This window comes from Podarcis bocagei (assembly GCF_964188305.1).
Source record: "Podarcis bocagei genome assembly, chromosome: 4".
In the NCBI taxonomy this organism is placed as follows: domain Eukaryota; kingdom Metazoa; phylum Chordata; class Lepidosauria; order Squamata; family Lacertidae; genus Podarcis; species Podarcis bocagei.
Genome location: NC_138128.1, coordinates 81,490,868 through 81,506,912, shown reverse-complemented (window position 1 = coordinate 81,506,912; position 16,045 = coordinate 81,490,868). Strand labels below are relative to the sequence as shown.

The window sequence follows — 16,045 nt, the reverse complement described above, 5'->3', positions numbered from 1 at the left end:
TAACAAAATAGATCCCACAAGCCTGGTGCCTGACCATCTCTGCCATAGGTAAAGGTAAAGGGACCCCTGACCAACTCTGGGGTTGCGGCGCTCATCTTGCTTTATTGGCCAAGGGAGCCAGCGTACAGCTTCCGGGTCATGTGGCCAGCATGACTAAGCTGCTTCTGGCGAACCAGAGCAGGGCACGGAAACACCATTTACCTTCCCGCTGGACTGGAACCTATTTATCTACTTGCACTTTGACGTGCTTTCGAACTGCTAGGTTGGCAGGAGCAGGGACTGAGCAATGGGAGCTCACCCCGTTGCAGGGATTTGAACCGCCGACCTTCTGATCGGCAAGTCCTAGGCTCTGTGGTTTAACCCACAGCACCACCCGCATCCCCATCTCTGCCATACATTCATCTTATATACTGAGAAGCAATACGCATCCTGGTGGCTTGCCCCCCCCCCATGTTTATAATCTGGGACTAAGAAATAAAACTCCCTGATGTTTTCCAAGGGGCAACAATTGCAAAAAGGAAGGCACCCTGGCTTTTGACTCAAATGCATTTATTTACAGGCATGGATGTGAGTTTTGGACCATGGCCCTTGCCTTCTGGCCTCAGATTCAGGGCATTGCTCCTGGAATAGAGTGGAAGATGGATGACTATTTTTGTCTGCCACGGCACCTTCTATTTTTGAAAATAAATGAATGGCCCTGCCATCAGCAACCCCACCTCCATGCATTTCCCGAAGGCACTTAGAGATGTTTAGTAATCCAGACACCGCAGACTCCAGAATTGTGTGCATGCTTTAAATTCATAGCTGTAACATTCTTCACCTGCCCCCAGTCATCAAGACAAAATGCATATTCTTACATAAAGATTGCTCGTGCCTCTGTTATTATAAATGCCGCGTAAGAGCACGGAAATGCTCCGAGAATGTTCTCTCCGTTTTTACATTGTACACCCTCAGGCTATGAGGTGAGGGGTTGCAAGCAATTTAAGAACTGATAAAGAGTTCCTGTAATCTGAATCTTGCAGAATTTTGATGAACAGCTGAAGAACTCCGGTTAGGCATTTCCATTCCCCCTCACCCTCCTTTAATTATAACTTTGATTTATAGAGAAAGAATCACTGTAACATTCCCATAGTACTTTTGGAGCACATTATCAAAATGCCTGTTGTTATGACAAATGAGGTGGGCATGAAGATTGAGGGCCTGCATGTTGTAGGAACACAGGTGAGGAAATACTTCTCTGAGGTGCGTGCTTTTGAAGGTACAATATGATGGAGCCAGTGGGGGTGGTATCCATTTGGCATTCTTCTTCTTCTTCTTTTTTGAATTTATATACAGTGGTACCTCGGGTTACATACGCTTCAGGTTACATATGCTTCAGGTTACAGACTCTGCTAACCCAGAAATAGTGCTTCAGGTTAAGAACTTTGCTTCAGGATGAGAACAGAAATCGTGCTCCGGTGGTGAGGCAGCAGCAGGAGGCCCCATTAGCTAAAGTGGTGCTTCAGGTTAAGAACAGTTTCAGGTTAAGCACAGACCTCCGGAACGAATTAAGCACTTAACCCGAGGTACCACTGTACTGCCCTATACCCGGAGGTCTCAGGGCAGTTCACAGAAAAGATCAACATAAAAACCACCATATATATAATCAAAATAAAAACAACAACCAAATAACCCCCCTCCCCAAAAAAAGAGCCACATTTTAAAAGGGCATAGCATGTCAATCAGATCAACCAAAGGCTTGGTTAAAAAGGAACATTTTTGCCTGGCACCTAAAGGTGTATAATGAAGGTGCCAGGTGAACTTTCCTGTGGAGAGCATTCCACAGATGGGGAGTCACTGCAGAGAAGGCTCGTTCTTGTGCTGCCACCTTCCAGACCTTGCAAGGAGGAGACACACGAAGAAGGGCCTCAGAAGATGATCTCAGGCTCCGGATAGGTTCATATGGAAAGAGGCGGTCCTTGAGGTATTGCGGTCCTGAGCATTGGTAGGGCAGAAGCAGGGAGGGCAACAGTAGTTGACAACACAACAAATCAGTGGCTAATCCTTGTTTTTGCCTGCATCCTCCTCCCTGCTGACTTTTATACCAAGGAGGAGGGAGCTGACAGCCAGTGTCGGATCCCAGCCTGGTTATAAGTAAGAAAGCAGGGCATTGGCGGATGGCTGAGGGCAGCCTCCACCAGATGGAACTTTGGGAACTGGCTTTTATCAGTGTTGTGGTAGAATCCTGTTGGCCATGTATGCATTTAAAACGGATCAGTGTTCTACTTTGTTAAATCCAGTTCTGTCACGTAACTCTCAGGAGTTCCCACTTCTTCTTGCAGCACTTGCTATTGGCTGCTGCTTGTGCTCCTCCCTCCCGCCATTTCCCCCATGAGCCAGAGACAAGGTGCAGGCCCACAAGCGGCATTGTTGAAGGGAAGGAGACTCTTGCAGGAGCATGGGTCTTGGACAAGTGCCTGGCCACACCTGTGTTGGCCCTGGTCAAAAAATGGAACAAGTCAATGCTACTTGATGGAATAATAATAATGATAATAATAATAATAATAATAATAATAATAATAATAATAATAATAATAATAATAATAATTTATTTATACCCCGCCCATCTGGCTGGGTTTCCCCAGCCACTCTGGGCAGCTTCCAACACAATATTAAAATACAGTAATGCATCAAACATTAAAAGCTTCCCTAAACAAGGATTTTAATTGGGGAGGTGCTTTCCAACCTTTATTTGTTTTGCCTTTGCAAGCAAACCTCTGAGGTAGGTTACACCTCCCAATTTACAAATGACGAAATGGGTCAGGCTATGATCAGACTTGGACACTGGAGTCAAGTAGCAGCTACAGACTTCTGTCACAGCAGTCAGTTCTCTCACCCAGAGGAGGAGGCAATTGCTATGACAGATTCCCTCCCCAGCCGCTGGCTACTTGTCCTTGTTGAGGGGGGACCTTTTGGTAGTGAATAGTTGCCATTCTGTTCATATTCTATTCTGCTCAGGTTCACTTAGGCATTCAATTTCTCTCTCACCCACCATTGTGAGGTCTGTGTTTTCCTGAGGTCAACAGGTCATGTCATCATCCTGTATCCTCATAGCGACAAAACCAGAAGATTCTGCTGGCGTATCTTATCTTGGCCTCTTCATCTCAGATTTGACACATTGCTGCAGATTATCCTTCTGAGCCTAACACCTTCTTTCCAAAGTCACTATTCCTGTTAATTGACCATCTTTGGTCTCCCAATGGCACCAGGGATTCTGCTGTTCCTTTAACATAAGAACTGCTGTGACAGTTCAAACAAAGATCCAAACCCAACAGTGATCAGACAGGTTCTTCTGGAAGCTCACAAGCCAGGTATCAAGGTGAAGGACATCACTTGCTGTTTGTCCTTATCAGCAAAGGATATTACAAGTATACTAGGGCTGAAAATGGAAGTTCAGTTTAACCATGAAGAACTAGGTGTTCTTAATAGACTATGAATTAGTCAGTTAAGATGGTGACTATCTTAAACTCTCGAGGTACTAAATTCCTTAAGTACAGTACAGTGGTACCTTGGGTTACAGACGCTTCAGATTACAGACTCTGCTAACCCAGAAATAGTACCTCGGGTTAAGAACTTTGCTTCAGGATGAGAACAGAAATCATGCGGAAGCGGCTTGGCGACAATGGGAGCTAAGATGGTACCTCAGGTTAAGAACAGTTTCACGTTAAGAACTGACCTCCAGAATGAATTAAGTTCTTAATCTGAGTTAACACTGTATGCACTATGTGGAGCAGCACTTCTCTTTGTCTTGAACCCACTGACAATCCTCTTCTCCATTGGGTGACCCCAAATGCTAGTGTTGCAAAAGAGGGTCTATTTTTTTAGTTGATCAAAGGGTTTAGAAATTTGCAAGCAGTGTGCAAGGGATGAATAAAGCAAAAATTGTCCATTCTTATTGCTGATCATTGGAAGTCTGCTACAAGACTGTTTTAGGATATACAAGATACGTTTTAGGATAGGTTATCTCCCGCTTGGACTACTGCAATGCGCTCTACGTCGGGCTACCTTTGAAGGTGACCCGGAAACTACAACTAATCCAGAACGCAGCAGCCAGACTGGTGACTGGGAGCGGCCGCCGAGACCATATAACACTGGTCTTGAAAGACCTACATTGGCTCCCAGTACGTTTCTGAGCACAATTCAAAGTGTTGGTGCTCACCTTTAAAGCCCTAAATGGCCTCGGTCCAGTATACCTGAAGGAGCGTCTCCACCCCCATTGTTCTACCCAGACACTGAGGTCCAGCACAGAGGGCCTTCTGGCAGTTCCCTCACTGCGAGAAGTTACAGGGAACCAGGCAGAGGGCCTTCTCGATAGTGGCGCCCTCCCTGTGGAACGCCCTCCCACCAGATGTCAAAGGGAACAACAACTACCAGACTTTTAGAAGACATCTGAAGGCAGCCCTTTTTAGGAAAGCTTTTAATGTTTGATGTATCACAGTATTTTAATATTCTTTTGGAAGCCGCCCAGAGTGGCTGGGGAAACCCAGGCAGATGGGCAGGGTATAAATAATAATAAATTATTATTATTATTATTATTATTATTATTATTATTATTATACATCCTGCTTCATGGGGGGACGTGGGTGGCACTGTGGTGTAAACCACTGAGCCTAGGGCTTGCTGATCAGAAGGATGGCGGTTTGAATCCCTGCGATGGGGTGAGCTCCCGTTGTTCAGTCCCTGCTCCTCCCAACCTACCAGTTTGAAAGCACGTCAAAGTGCAAGTAGATAAATAGGTACCACTCCAACGGGAAGGTAAACAGCTTTTCCGTGCGCTGCTCTGGTTCACCAGAAGTGGCTTGGTCATGCTGGCCACATGTCCCGGAAGCTGTCTGCGGACAAACACCGGCTCCCTCGGCCAGTAAAGCGAGATGAATGCGCAACCTCAGAGTCATCCGCGACTGGATCTAACGGTCAGGCTACCTTTACCTTTTTATCCTGCTTCATTTCCTCCTGCCCTGGCAAAATCATGTGCTTGGCAGCTGCTTAGGATCTTCCTCTAGGAGGGAGATACTATCTTGTCTGAAAGAAGTCACATAAACACTTTCAATCTTTTATATTTGTTTTATTAAGTCCCTGGGTAGGATCTTTGCCAGGTCAGGAATGGAACTTAGTCATAGTATGGCAGGTAAGGGGTGGACCCAGGTGAAGAGTAGCTTTTGTTAGATAATCGAGAAATCCTGAAAAATATTTCAGCAGCACTGTAGTGCAAATTTCTCCTAATAGCCACATCTTTTGTGTGCAGTTTTGCCTAATCTATGCCTTTGTCCAATTTCACCTTATGTAATGCATTTTTCAATGCTATTTTTATTTACCTTAGTATATGAATTTTTATACACATTATTTGGCAGGGGAACTGCTCTGAAAAATTCAGAGAAGTGCAAATGTCAAAGGAAGGCTGTGTTTCAGTTTGTGTATTGCCTAGGAAAGTGAAAATTGGGTAGGTTTGCTTATAAAGGTAAATTGAATTGAATTTATCCCCATCCCTAGTTGTTGGCTGGCAAAATGATTGCTGCTTAATTTGTCTGCAAAAACACTAGCATGCTTGATAAAGGTCTGTATAATGGATGGCCCTTCTAGACTTCTCAGGAACTATGTCCCTGAGTGCAGACTAGTAGAAAATGTTCATACATCTTCCGAACAAATGGGGAAGTGATTCTCAAAGGTTACATTTGCTGTCCTTGCCTTTTTGTGCATGTTTGTGTATTTCGCCACTAAACTAATAATTGATTTCACATGATCTCCTTAAGAGTACTACAGTACTCAACAAACACTTGAGAAAACTATATTTGCAGCTTCACTATAAAATATAATGCTGAAACTTTCCTGCTACCCCTGAGGCAATGATCACATACATTATTTCATTCTGCAGCTTGAAAGGTTCAATATATCATTTTCAAAAAAGCAGCACATGTGACCGGGGATCATATAGAAATCAGGATGATCTCACAATGTTGCATCTGATGGGATGCTGTTGCCAGATGCCAATAAATAAATCATCTGATTTGGCTACTGGATGACAGCACCAAGATCAAATGTAGGAATAGGAAGTGAGGGCAAGTGAGGGCAATTCAAAAAGAAATCAGTGGAAATTTTCAGAAGGAGTGTCCAAAAACTGCCAAATGAGGGAAAGCGTTTTTGGTACTGATAAAAAACGTTCTTTTTATTTTTAAGGTGAATACTTCAAGCTTAGCTTTGATTACATTATGCAGCTGGATTCCATAAGTGAAACTTAGCTGAGTGACACTGCTACATGCCTTGCTCTGAAAAACATATATTATCTCAGCAGCCTTGAATAATGTCCAATAAGGTATCTAGAGATATATATCTCTTCTTTTGCTGGTAAACACTGTATCAATAATTCTGTTTTATTCCCTTGAGAGATGGGTAGTTTGGGGAAGGACTATATTTTGTGGATGTGCCTGTAGATGTGTTGGCTGACTTTATGACTAATGGCTACTGTCCATACAGAATTATAAGCTCTGCAATATTTAAGTGCATTTACCCTCTCAAAAATCCACACATATGCAGACCCCACACACATAGACAGAGAGTAACAAACAGCCTCAGGTGTCAAACCAGAACAGACACCATTTTAATAAGCTGAAAAAAGAAGATCCATATCTCACCCCCCCCCCAAGGTCTTATTTTGGCTTGCTTTTTTTCTCTAACAAGGTTTAGCACTCCAGCTATCACACCTGCATATTAACTATGGCTACATAGACAGCCCGCTCTGCCCCTCTTCCTAGTCTGGGATAAAGTCCAATATTGCTTGTCTGGGTGAATTTACATGCCACGTCTTAATAATAAAGCTGAGGTCCCTGCCAGAACTCAAAATGTCGTAAGCCTAGAGACAGGAACCCCAATGCTGTTGGTATGATCCCAACACCAAGTGCAATTTTAAACTTCTTTTAAAAAGAAATCACTTCACCGAGTTTATGAAACCCTATACACACACACACACACACACACACACGTTCTTATGTCACATATGTATACATCATCATATTACATTACAGGGCATATTATAATATAATTTCCAATATGTAGACAAAGTTTATATACCAAATTCATGTACCCAAAGAAAGAAAAAAGAAAAAAACAAAGACATAAAGCCATTTCAAAATAATATTTGTACCAACACTACAGACTTCCTGTCAATCTTGCTGTATATTCGTTTTTTACAAATGAATGCACTCTTATTATTGTATATTTTTTTTACATTTTATCTAATACATTCCTATATCAATATGTACCCTTAATCTTGTTTCTCAACTCAATTTCTCTCCAACGTCAATCAAATGCTAGCATAGATAGCGAACCTTTACTATATTTTTGAACATATGGAACCCTTTAAAAAAACTGTAGATACCAACCTGAGAGGAGAAGCTATCTTCTGGGTTTATCAAACCAGTTGGCCCATTGCCACGCTGACTGAGCAAAGCTGGAGAGGAAATATCTTCCAGTTTCACGATGCTTGCATTTTCATCATGCCCCATGTTGACAAAGAAAAAGGAAGTCACTAATTCTGGCTGCATAGCCTTTACCACGGCATTGGGATGGTCATGTCCTAGGAATATATTTCACCTATGCTGCACTGTGATGCAAGAGTGTGACAAAGAGATGACAATCAATACCTGTCTATTAAAGAGAGAGATAACAGAATAACCAGGCAGCTTGGTTTTGCTGTCTGTCCTAGTCTCTCTCTCCATTTAGTTACAGAAGCCCCCATCAGCCCTCTGACTTCTGGTTCCAAGACAGCTTTATCCTATTTTCTGTCACCCTGGCTGCATCTTTTCCTTGCATCTATTACCACATGTAACCTTCTGACCGAGTAATGTGATCTTGATTGAAGACACCAAGGAATCAGCGAGAATTCAATTGGTAAGCCTCCCGTTTCAGAGGACAGGCTTTGTGTGAGTTCATGTCATTTGTCCTGCTCTTTTATTTCTTGCTTTGTATCCAGTATGTGATGGTATTAGAGGCTGCATCAAATACGTACCATCATTATCGAGATATGGCACCTATGGCCAATATTATTTATACCTTCACAGTGGAAACGCATGATGCTTTGCAGAATTCCATGAGCAAGAAAAGGCAAGCCCTTTTCCTTAGGAGCAAGGAAAGAGACAAGAGACAGGAAGAAGAAAAGGTGTGATGGCCTGGGAATCTGATTCAGAATCTGAACCTGAGGAGTCCCAGCCTGCACAGGAGTCCCCGCCTCCAGGGCCGGCTGAGCCGGGGCAGGGGCTTGAATCTGAAGGGCCTGCACCTGTGCCGGATCCTCAGGAGCAGACACTAGATGTATCCACTCTGGCTCCGGAGGTGATTGAGGACCCATTGCCGGCAGGTGCGCCTCTCCCAGCCCTGTCAGGGGAAGGTGAGCCTCCCCCTGGGTCCAGTAACCCTCCAGCCTCTCATGAGCTGCAGAGGCTCAGGGCAGAGAGGCGGAGGGAACTAAGTTCTCGGAGGAGGAGTGTTCACCTTAAGGCCAGGAGAGGCGGGTCACCTGTGGGCCGGGACAGCCCCTGGCCTCAGAGGAGATAAAGGCCAGTCAGCCCAGTCCCAGGTTGCGGGAGCAACGACGTTGGAAACCTGTTTCTGCCAGCACCCAGACCTGTTCTTCCAGAGTTCCCAACCACGCCCGGCTTCTTGATTTGGACTCCGCTTCGCCCTTGGTGGACAGTCTCCAGGACCTCGGCCCAGGACCGGACTCTGACCACGCCTCACAGTAACCCCCCCCCCCCCCCCGGGACCAGCACAAAAGGATAGAGAGAGGTAAGGGACTCTGGGAATAACTGAAGTTGCTGTTGCACTCATGTTCTGCTTGTGGCCTTCCCATGGGCTTCTGGTGTGAGAAGAGGGGCACTTTCAGACTGTTGCTATTTTCAAGTGGGATTCAATCATGTCCTGGCAAATTCAGGTTGCACAATTATAGTACATTGGGAAGTTTTGTAAAACAGACCCTCTACACTCAAAGATCAGATGTTTTGTGAGAAGGAATGGGATGGGGGAAATGCACTGGAAAGTGTGGGATAGCACTCAGAATCACAGAACTGTAGAAATGGAAGGAACCCCAAGAGTCATCTAGTCCAATTGATATGATAATCTTTATAGTCATTGTCCCATACAGAACAACGAAATTGATAAAATCTACATCAGACATTCAAAAACCAACAATCCCAGCTATCCCAGCCTGGTTCACCCCCTAAAAACTCTGATACCCCATAATTAAATACAATATACTCCCATAGAGACTACCATACACTGCGTTTAAAACCAAAACCGCTTTTGGATAGAAACTCTTTCTCAGGCAGCTAGTCCTGGTCTTTATAATCCTGTACCTTCTTCCAGAAGGCAGAAGCTGAAAGAGATCATTTCCGGGGTGCGCACTATCCTGCACTATCTCTGCAGCTTTCTTATGACACCTGGAAGCATAGATTTGATCCAAGGTGGGAAGAGTGCACCCAATTATTCCTGCAATGAAGGAATCTCAGCTAAAGTATCCATGACAGATGGCCATCCAGCCTCTGCTTAAAAACCTCCAAGGAAGGAGAGTCCACAACCTCTCATGGGAGTCTGCTCCATTGTCAAACAGCTCTTACTGACAGAAAGTTCTTCCTGATGTTTAGTCGGAATCTCCTTTCTTGTAACCTGAAGCCATAGGTTCGAGTCTCACCCTCCAGAGCTGGAGAAAAGCTTGCTCCATCTTCCATATGACAGCCCTTAAGATATTTGAAGATGGCTCTCGTATCTCCTCTCAGTCTCCTCTTTTCCAGGCTAAACATATCCAGTTCCTTCAACCATTCCTCATACGGCTTGGTTTAATGCATCACCTAAAATCACGAAAAAATCAGGATGAATGTTCATTAAATAGCCAACTCAGGATGAATGCTTAAGAAACAGATTGTTCTGGAAGTGCCTTGGGGCGATGGACAAGATGGTCTCTTTTTATGTTCTGGGGTACGTATAGGAAGAGATTAATGTGAATAAAGGATGCTCATTTTTGTTTTGCTTGCAGATGAAATTTACATGGCTAAAACAAAAGACTGACAATAACTTTTCACACCCCTACATCTGCAGATGAGTATTTCCCCTAGTGTTCATTATTCTTCACAAGACCATAAAGGCAATACAGTTTCCAGAAATGTGGCATCTCTGGGCACTGTGTGTAATATAAACCAAAATTAGCACCCTCTCTACGATCAGAAATAACAGCATGGTGATTTAGCATGTAAACTATAATGACTCAAAGGAGATGAACAATGCTAGAAGTTAAGTCAAGGTCATTCGGCCACCAGCACAAAACACAGATGTGCAATTAAGCTAAACACCAAGGAAACAGCTTCCCCCTTACCTTCCTTAATATCTCCTGCCAGTAGAGCAAACATAAGTGCCAGCAGTAACAATGAGATATATCTATAATAAAAACAGCTGAGGGATTGTTCCTTTGCCCAGGTCTTTGGGGGGGGGGATGGGATGCTATGAGCCAAATAAGGGAGAGAAAATACACCAAATAAATAGTGGATGTATCTTAACTCATGTACAGATTATTAATTAGAAAAGACAATTGTCTGTGTAGCTCAGGCACAGATACAGAAATATATGCATAAGGAGCTGAAATCCAGAAAAGCTGTATGAAGCAGATAACCTGACAGGGAATTCAGTCCTGTTTAAAGCATTGAGTGCTGGAAGATATCAGTGTTGTCCTGTCTTCGAATAGTCTTATCTGCCCCTCTGTATGGCCTTAGTAATTCACAAAACCCGAGACTTCAAGCAAAAGCACAAAAAAGCCTTCCCATGCCCATTAGCTCTGTGTATGAGCATGTGTAATTAATTTAAAAACTAGGCTGTTTTTTCTTTTTAAGGGAGTGTTAAGTGGTTGCTACTTTCCATTATTACTATTTTCTACTACGGCTAGGAAGGGGAGGAAAAGAACAGAACACCTTGAACGTATCCATTAGTGAGTATCCCGTCATACGGACTTGTCAAAGTGAAATAGTTCCTAGTTAATTAGCCGTTATAGCGCCTGGAGCAACCATTGCTTCTTCTTCTTTTTCCAAAATAATAAAAATACATGAATCATTTTGAATCATACCTGTGCAACAGGGTGGGCAGAATGAAATAGAAGCATATTCATTTTCATGCTCAGCGGAAGAATAATTTGAGAATGGTTTATTAGGCTATTTTCATTTTATTTTCTTCCTGCATATTGGGGGATTTCAAGGCTAGAACCAATGACCCCTAGCACTCCGCTTTGCTGCCCCATCGTGCTGAGCCACTCAGAACCAGAGGGCAAAATGCTCTGTTCCCAGAGCTATGATGCCCTTGGAGGGCCCAGCATAATTCTACACACCTAGGCATTATTTCCCCATGACCTAATAGGACTATGAAAGGCTCCAGGTCAGGCTTCATATTTTTTTTTTTTAATATTTATTAATGGTTTCACAGTTACAGAAAAAAGGAAAAAAAATAAGAAACAACACTACAATACATAAAAAGTAGGAAAAAACCAAAAGATAAAAACCAATACAATACAATAAAAAGATGAAAAAAGATTAAAAAGACACAAATCTCATATTACATATCTTTAACTTCCATTTGCTTGTTTCATTGACCTCCTCACACCTCCCTTTTTGTATTCTAATTTAATTAGTTATTTCAGCAAATTCTTTCCATCTTTCTCAATTTTTATTAAATAATTTATCTTAACAATTTAACCTATTTCAAATTGCCTTAATTTATTTAACCTTATCTTACCGTAAAAATACCTTAGAGCTTAAAACTTAATACTCAATTATACATAACTCCTGATATCATTTCTACTAGAGCCATATAGTTTCATTCCAACATTTTCCCTACTATTCATTAATTTTAGGCTAATTCCCTAAATAAAATTTTTTCTTTATAAATTTTCTTCCAATCTTCATCCAACGTCTCTTCTTCCTGGTCTCGGGTCATGTCAGTCTTTACTATCCATTCCATCTAGTCCATCAACCTGGTAATCTTATGTCCGAGGCCCTTAAGTCTCTTCCATGTCCCTTCTGCAGATCTTCTTCTTGTTTATACCTGCACTTTTTCTTGTCTTTTGTTGGTCTCTTTCTTAATTTCTTTCCTTTCTCATTGAGGAGTAGGTCTCTGGGAGGTTCCAATCAAAAATTATCTCCGTCTCCCTTCATCAAACCAGCCCTTTCCCCACAGTCCCACTCCCCACAGTCATCAGTGTAGTCCAAAAAATATTTAAGAGCATATTTCAAAGTCTCTCTGAAGTTAAGAACCTCCTCAGCTCCAGACTCCCCCTGGCCCACTCCAACTTCAATCTTCAAAACCAGCGGCTTATGCTCCTGCAGGGCCTCGGATCTCTCCATTTGTATTATTTGAGGTGCAACCGCAACCTCCTCCATTATCTTCTGCACTTGCCCAATCATTACAGGTTCCTGAGTTGGTCCCTGAATGGTTTCTGTGACAATATTCCCTGTTTGTCCACAGTTATTGACTACAACAGTCATCAAATCCGCTTTCTCATTCATCAAGTCTATCTTCTCATGCATCTGTTCCAACAAAGCATTTGTCTTGCATAAAGCAAGCACCAAAACTTCCTCCCAGCTCATATTTAGTCAAGGTCAAAAGGACTGGTCCCACGATTTTAATCTCACAGCTGTAGTCCTCAAGTAAGGTGCAGCAACAATTTAGCAAGCTCCCTCTAGAGGAGACAATTTCTATTTGCATCCATCTTTTTAAGGCAAGTCCAACAAAAGAAAATGACTTTCATTTTTCAGATATTTTGTTTCTTTAAAATGCAAAAGGCAACATTGGAATCAGTTTATTTCTCTTCTTTAGCTATCTGTCAAAGTATTCCATTCACAGTCAGTGAACCTCTCCAACAATTTCTGTCTCTGACACCCCATTCCCAGGTTAGAGACGGTGGAAACTTATCTTTCTTCACTCCCTCTCCTGCAGGCATTAAACAAAGTCCCCCCCCCTTTTCTCCTGCTTCCAAGGGGGTTTCAGTAGTTATAAATGAAGGAAATTTAGACTTTTTTAACAACTTTCCAGGCTTTAGCTTACAAGGTTTTTGCTTCAGTCTATATACAAAAAGCGGAAGGTGGACTTCCTGTTTTGAACCTTCCCGCTTCGGTGCCAAATTAAGATATTTCTTCATCCAATTTTCCGTTTCTACTCACGGGTACAGTGGTGCCCCGCAAGACGAATGCCTCGCAAGACGGAAAACCTGCAAGATGAAAGGGTTTTCCGTTTGCGAGTTGCTTCGCAAGACGAATTTCCCTATGGGCTTGCTTCGCAAGAAGAAAGCCCATAGGGAAATCTCCGGGGACCTCTTTTAAATGCTGGCGGTGGGGAGCAAAGCCTCCCCTCCCCTCCGGCCTTCAGAAGATGTCCAGGAAGGCCGGCGGGGGCCGAAAGGCTTTGCTCCCCACCGCCAGCATTTTAAAAGCAGTCCGGGATAGCAGGGAAGCGCTTCCCGCTATCCCGGACGGCTTTTGAAGGCAGGCGGGGGGGAGCAAAGACTTTTGCCCCCCGCCGGCCTTCAGAAGAGGTCCTGGACCTTTTCTGAAGGCCGGCGGGGGGCAAAAGTCTTTGCTCCCCCCTGCCTGCCTTCCCGGGAGAGCGGAGAAACGCGCTTTGTTTCTCCGCTGTCCCGGATGGCTTTTGAAGGCAGGCGGGGGGGGGAGCAAAGACTTTCGCCCCCTGCCCACCTTCAGAAGAGGTCCAGGACCTCTTCTGAAGGCTGGCGGGGGGCGAAAGTCTTTGTCCCCCCTGCCTGCCTTCCCAGAGGCTTTTAAATCGCCCCGGACAGCGGAGAAGTCCTCCGCTGTCCCGGGGTTTTTTAAAATTCTGGGGGTGGGAAGAAAAGCCCTTGTCCCCCCCCCCAGCCTTCAGAAGAGGTCGGGGGACAGACTGTCCCCAGACCTGGTCTGAAGGCGGTTTCCATAGGAACGCATTAATTGATTTTCAATGCATTCCTATGGGAAACCGTACTTCGTAAGACGAAAAACCCGCAAGAAGAAAAAACTTGCGGAACGAATTAATTTCGTCTTGTGAGGCACCACTGTACTTGTTTTAAATCCAATTGTCCACAGGAAAAAGTCAGCGCTCTCCGGGAAAGTAGCAATCAGTTCGCAGCACCGCGCCGCTCACCCCACTTCACTCCGGGACCCCAAAATGGGGTTCCCCGTGAGTAGGGGAGGCGCTCCTGGTGCCCTGCCGAACCCCACGTTCCCAGGCTTCCTCCGCCTGGGATTTCTAGCAGGTCCCCACCTTCGCCGCGGCGGGAAGACCCAGTTTCCACGGAGCCAGTTCCTCCGGTCGGAGGAACTCCGCCATTCGCCGATGGCGCTAACCCAGAAGTCTTGGCTCCAGGTCAGGCTTCAGCAGTGCTCAGCGCTGATCATAGTTCCTGTGCATGATATTTCTTCCCATGCTTATTGAATACCCCACAGATTCCATTTCAAGCCTGCAGCATTCCACCCTGCCAGCTTTCCTGGCTGCTTGATGAAACAGGATCTGCTAGGATCTGCATGTGGCTGCCCCATGTGGTAAATATCTGAACTTCAGCTTACAGCCTTCTCAAGGAAGAGCCTTCTGGATGCACTCCACTCATCTAACCTGACCACTTTTTGTCTTTTGACAGATTTGGGTGGAATTTGCATATTTGGATAATAGCCCTTTCAGAGTGGATGGAGTATGCCAAATTTCAGGTAAATAAAGGCACAAATTTTTGTACTAGCCAACTTTAAAAGTTGGTATTGGTGTTGGTGTTGTTTTAAAAAAGAGAGAATTAAAAAAAAAACATTTTTTTAGTTTAAAAAAGAAATTGGATTAAATTTTCAGGAATACGAAATGAATCCTGCCTTTTTGAGACAGATAAATGCAGTGTATTTGTGGTTGGTCTCTTTAAGTTTGATTTGCAGGATCAGATATCAAAAGGACTCACCTCCTCAACCACAACCTGCAGCCACAGGAAAAATCTTGGCTGTAGGTCATGCTTAAAAGAGAGAGGGGTAAACCACAATTCTGGGTTTGGATGACATGCTAAGCCATACCTTGGATTAGCTGCAGCACTCCACTGACATCAAAAGCACAAGGAGATACCAAGTCGCTGTGATCTCCTTCTTTGGGTGCATTTGTACATTTGCACTAGAGATTTTACTTTCTTGGACTCCGTGATCACTGCAGATGGTGACAGCAGTCAAGAAATTAAAAGATACCTGCTTCTTTGGAGAAAAGCGATGACAAACCTAGACAGTGTCTTAAAAAAGCAGAGACATCACCTTGCCGACAAAGGTCCGTATAGTTAAAGCTATGGTTTTCCCAATAGTGATGTATGGAAGTGAGAGCTGGACCATCAAGAAGGCTGATCGCCAAAGAATTGACGCTTTTGAATTATGGTGCTGGAGGAGACTCTTGAGAGTCCCATGGACTGCAAGAAAATCAAACCTATCCATTCTGAAGGAAATCAGCCCTGTGTGCTCACTGGAAGGACAGATCGTGAAGCTGAGGCTCCAATACTTTGGCCACCTCATGAGAAGAGAAGGCTCCCTGGAAAAGACCCTGATGTTGGGAAAGATTGAGGGCACAAGGAGAAGGGGACGACAGTTGGACAGTGTTCTCGAAGCTACTAACATGTTTGACCAAACTGTGGGAGGCAGTGGAAGACAGGAGTGCCTGGCTGCTCTGGTCCATGGGATCATGAAGAGTCAGACACAACTAAACAACAACATAGTTTGGTTTAGGGTGGCGTACAAACACGACCAGTGCATTCATCTGCAAAATTCGAATTTTGCATGCATTTTTATGTCAATGTTTCCTTTCGCTTGCACTTTTTGCAGGCCAAAACTAGCACAAAATCTGGAGGGGTATGTATTCGAGGAATTGTGTTCCAATTTCCAAGCAAGTTCAGGAGTTTTGGATCAAGTCCATCTGCCGGAAAAAGGGAGATGAACAAGTTCTGCTCCACAGCCCTAGCTCAAATGAGGTTTTCCATCCC

The 16,045-nt window shown here is 44.0% G+C and overlaps 2 long non-coding RNA genes across 10 annotated transcripts; one reads left to right on the top strand and one right to left on the bottom strand.

Moving 5' to 3' along the window:
• Positions 1–532: 532 nt before the first annotated feature.
• Positions 533–3,167, bottom strand: LOC308585349. The gene is made up of 2 exons (XR_014007313.1): positions 3,028–3,167; positions 533–621 (listed from the first exon to the last, which is right to left on the bottom strand). It is a non-coding gene; the product is annotated as an uncharacterized lncRNA (long non-coding RNA).
• Positions 3,168–3,217: 50 nt separating this feature from the next.
• Positions 3,218–14,784, top strand: LOC308585320. 9 transcript variants are annotated; one of them, XR_014007256.1, is made up of 6 exons: positions 3,243–3,358; positions 5,391–5,479; positions 7,756–7,923; positions 8,094–8,191; positions 8,807–11,002; positions 14,499–14,784. It is a non-coding gene; the product is annotated as an uncharacterized lncRNA (long non-coding RNA). The 9 variants fall into 9 exon arrangements; XR_014007257.1 differs by having other exon boundaries at positions 3,341–3,455; XR_014007258.1 differs by having other exon boundaries at positions 3,341–3,455; positions 5,391–5,497.
• The last annotated feature ends 1,261 nt before the right edge of the window (positions 14,785–16,045 follow it).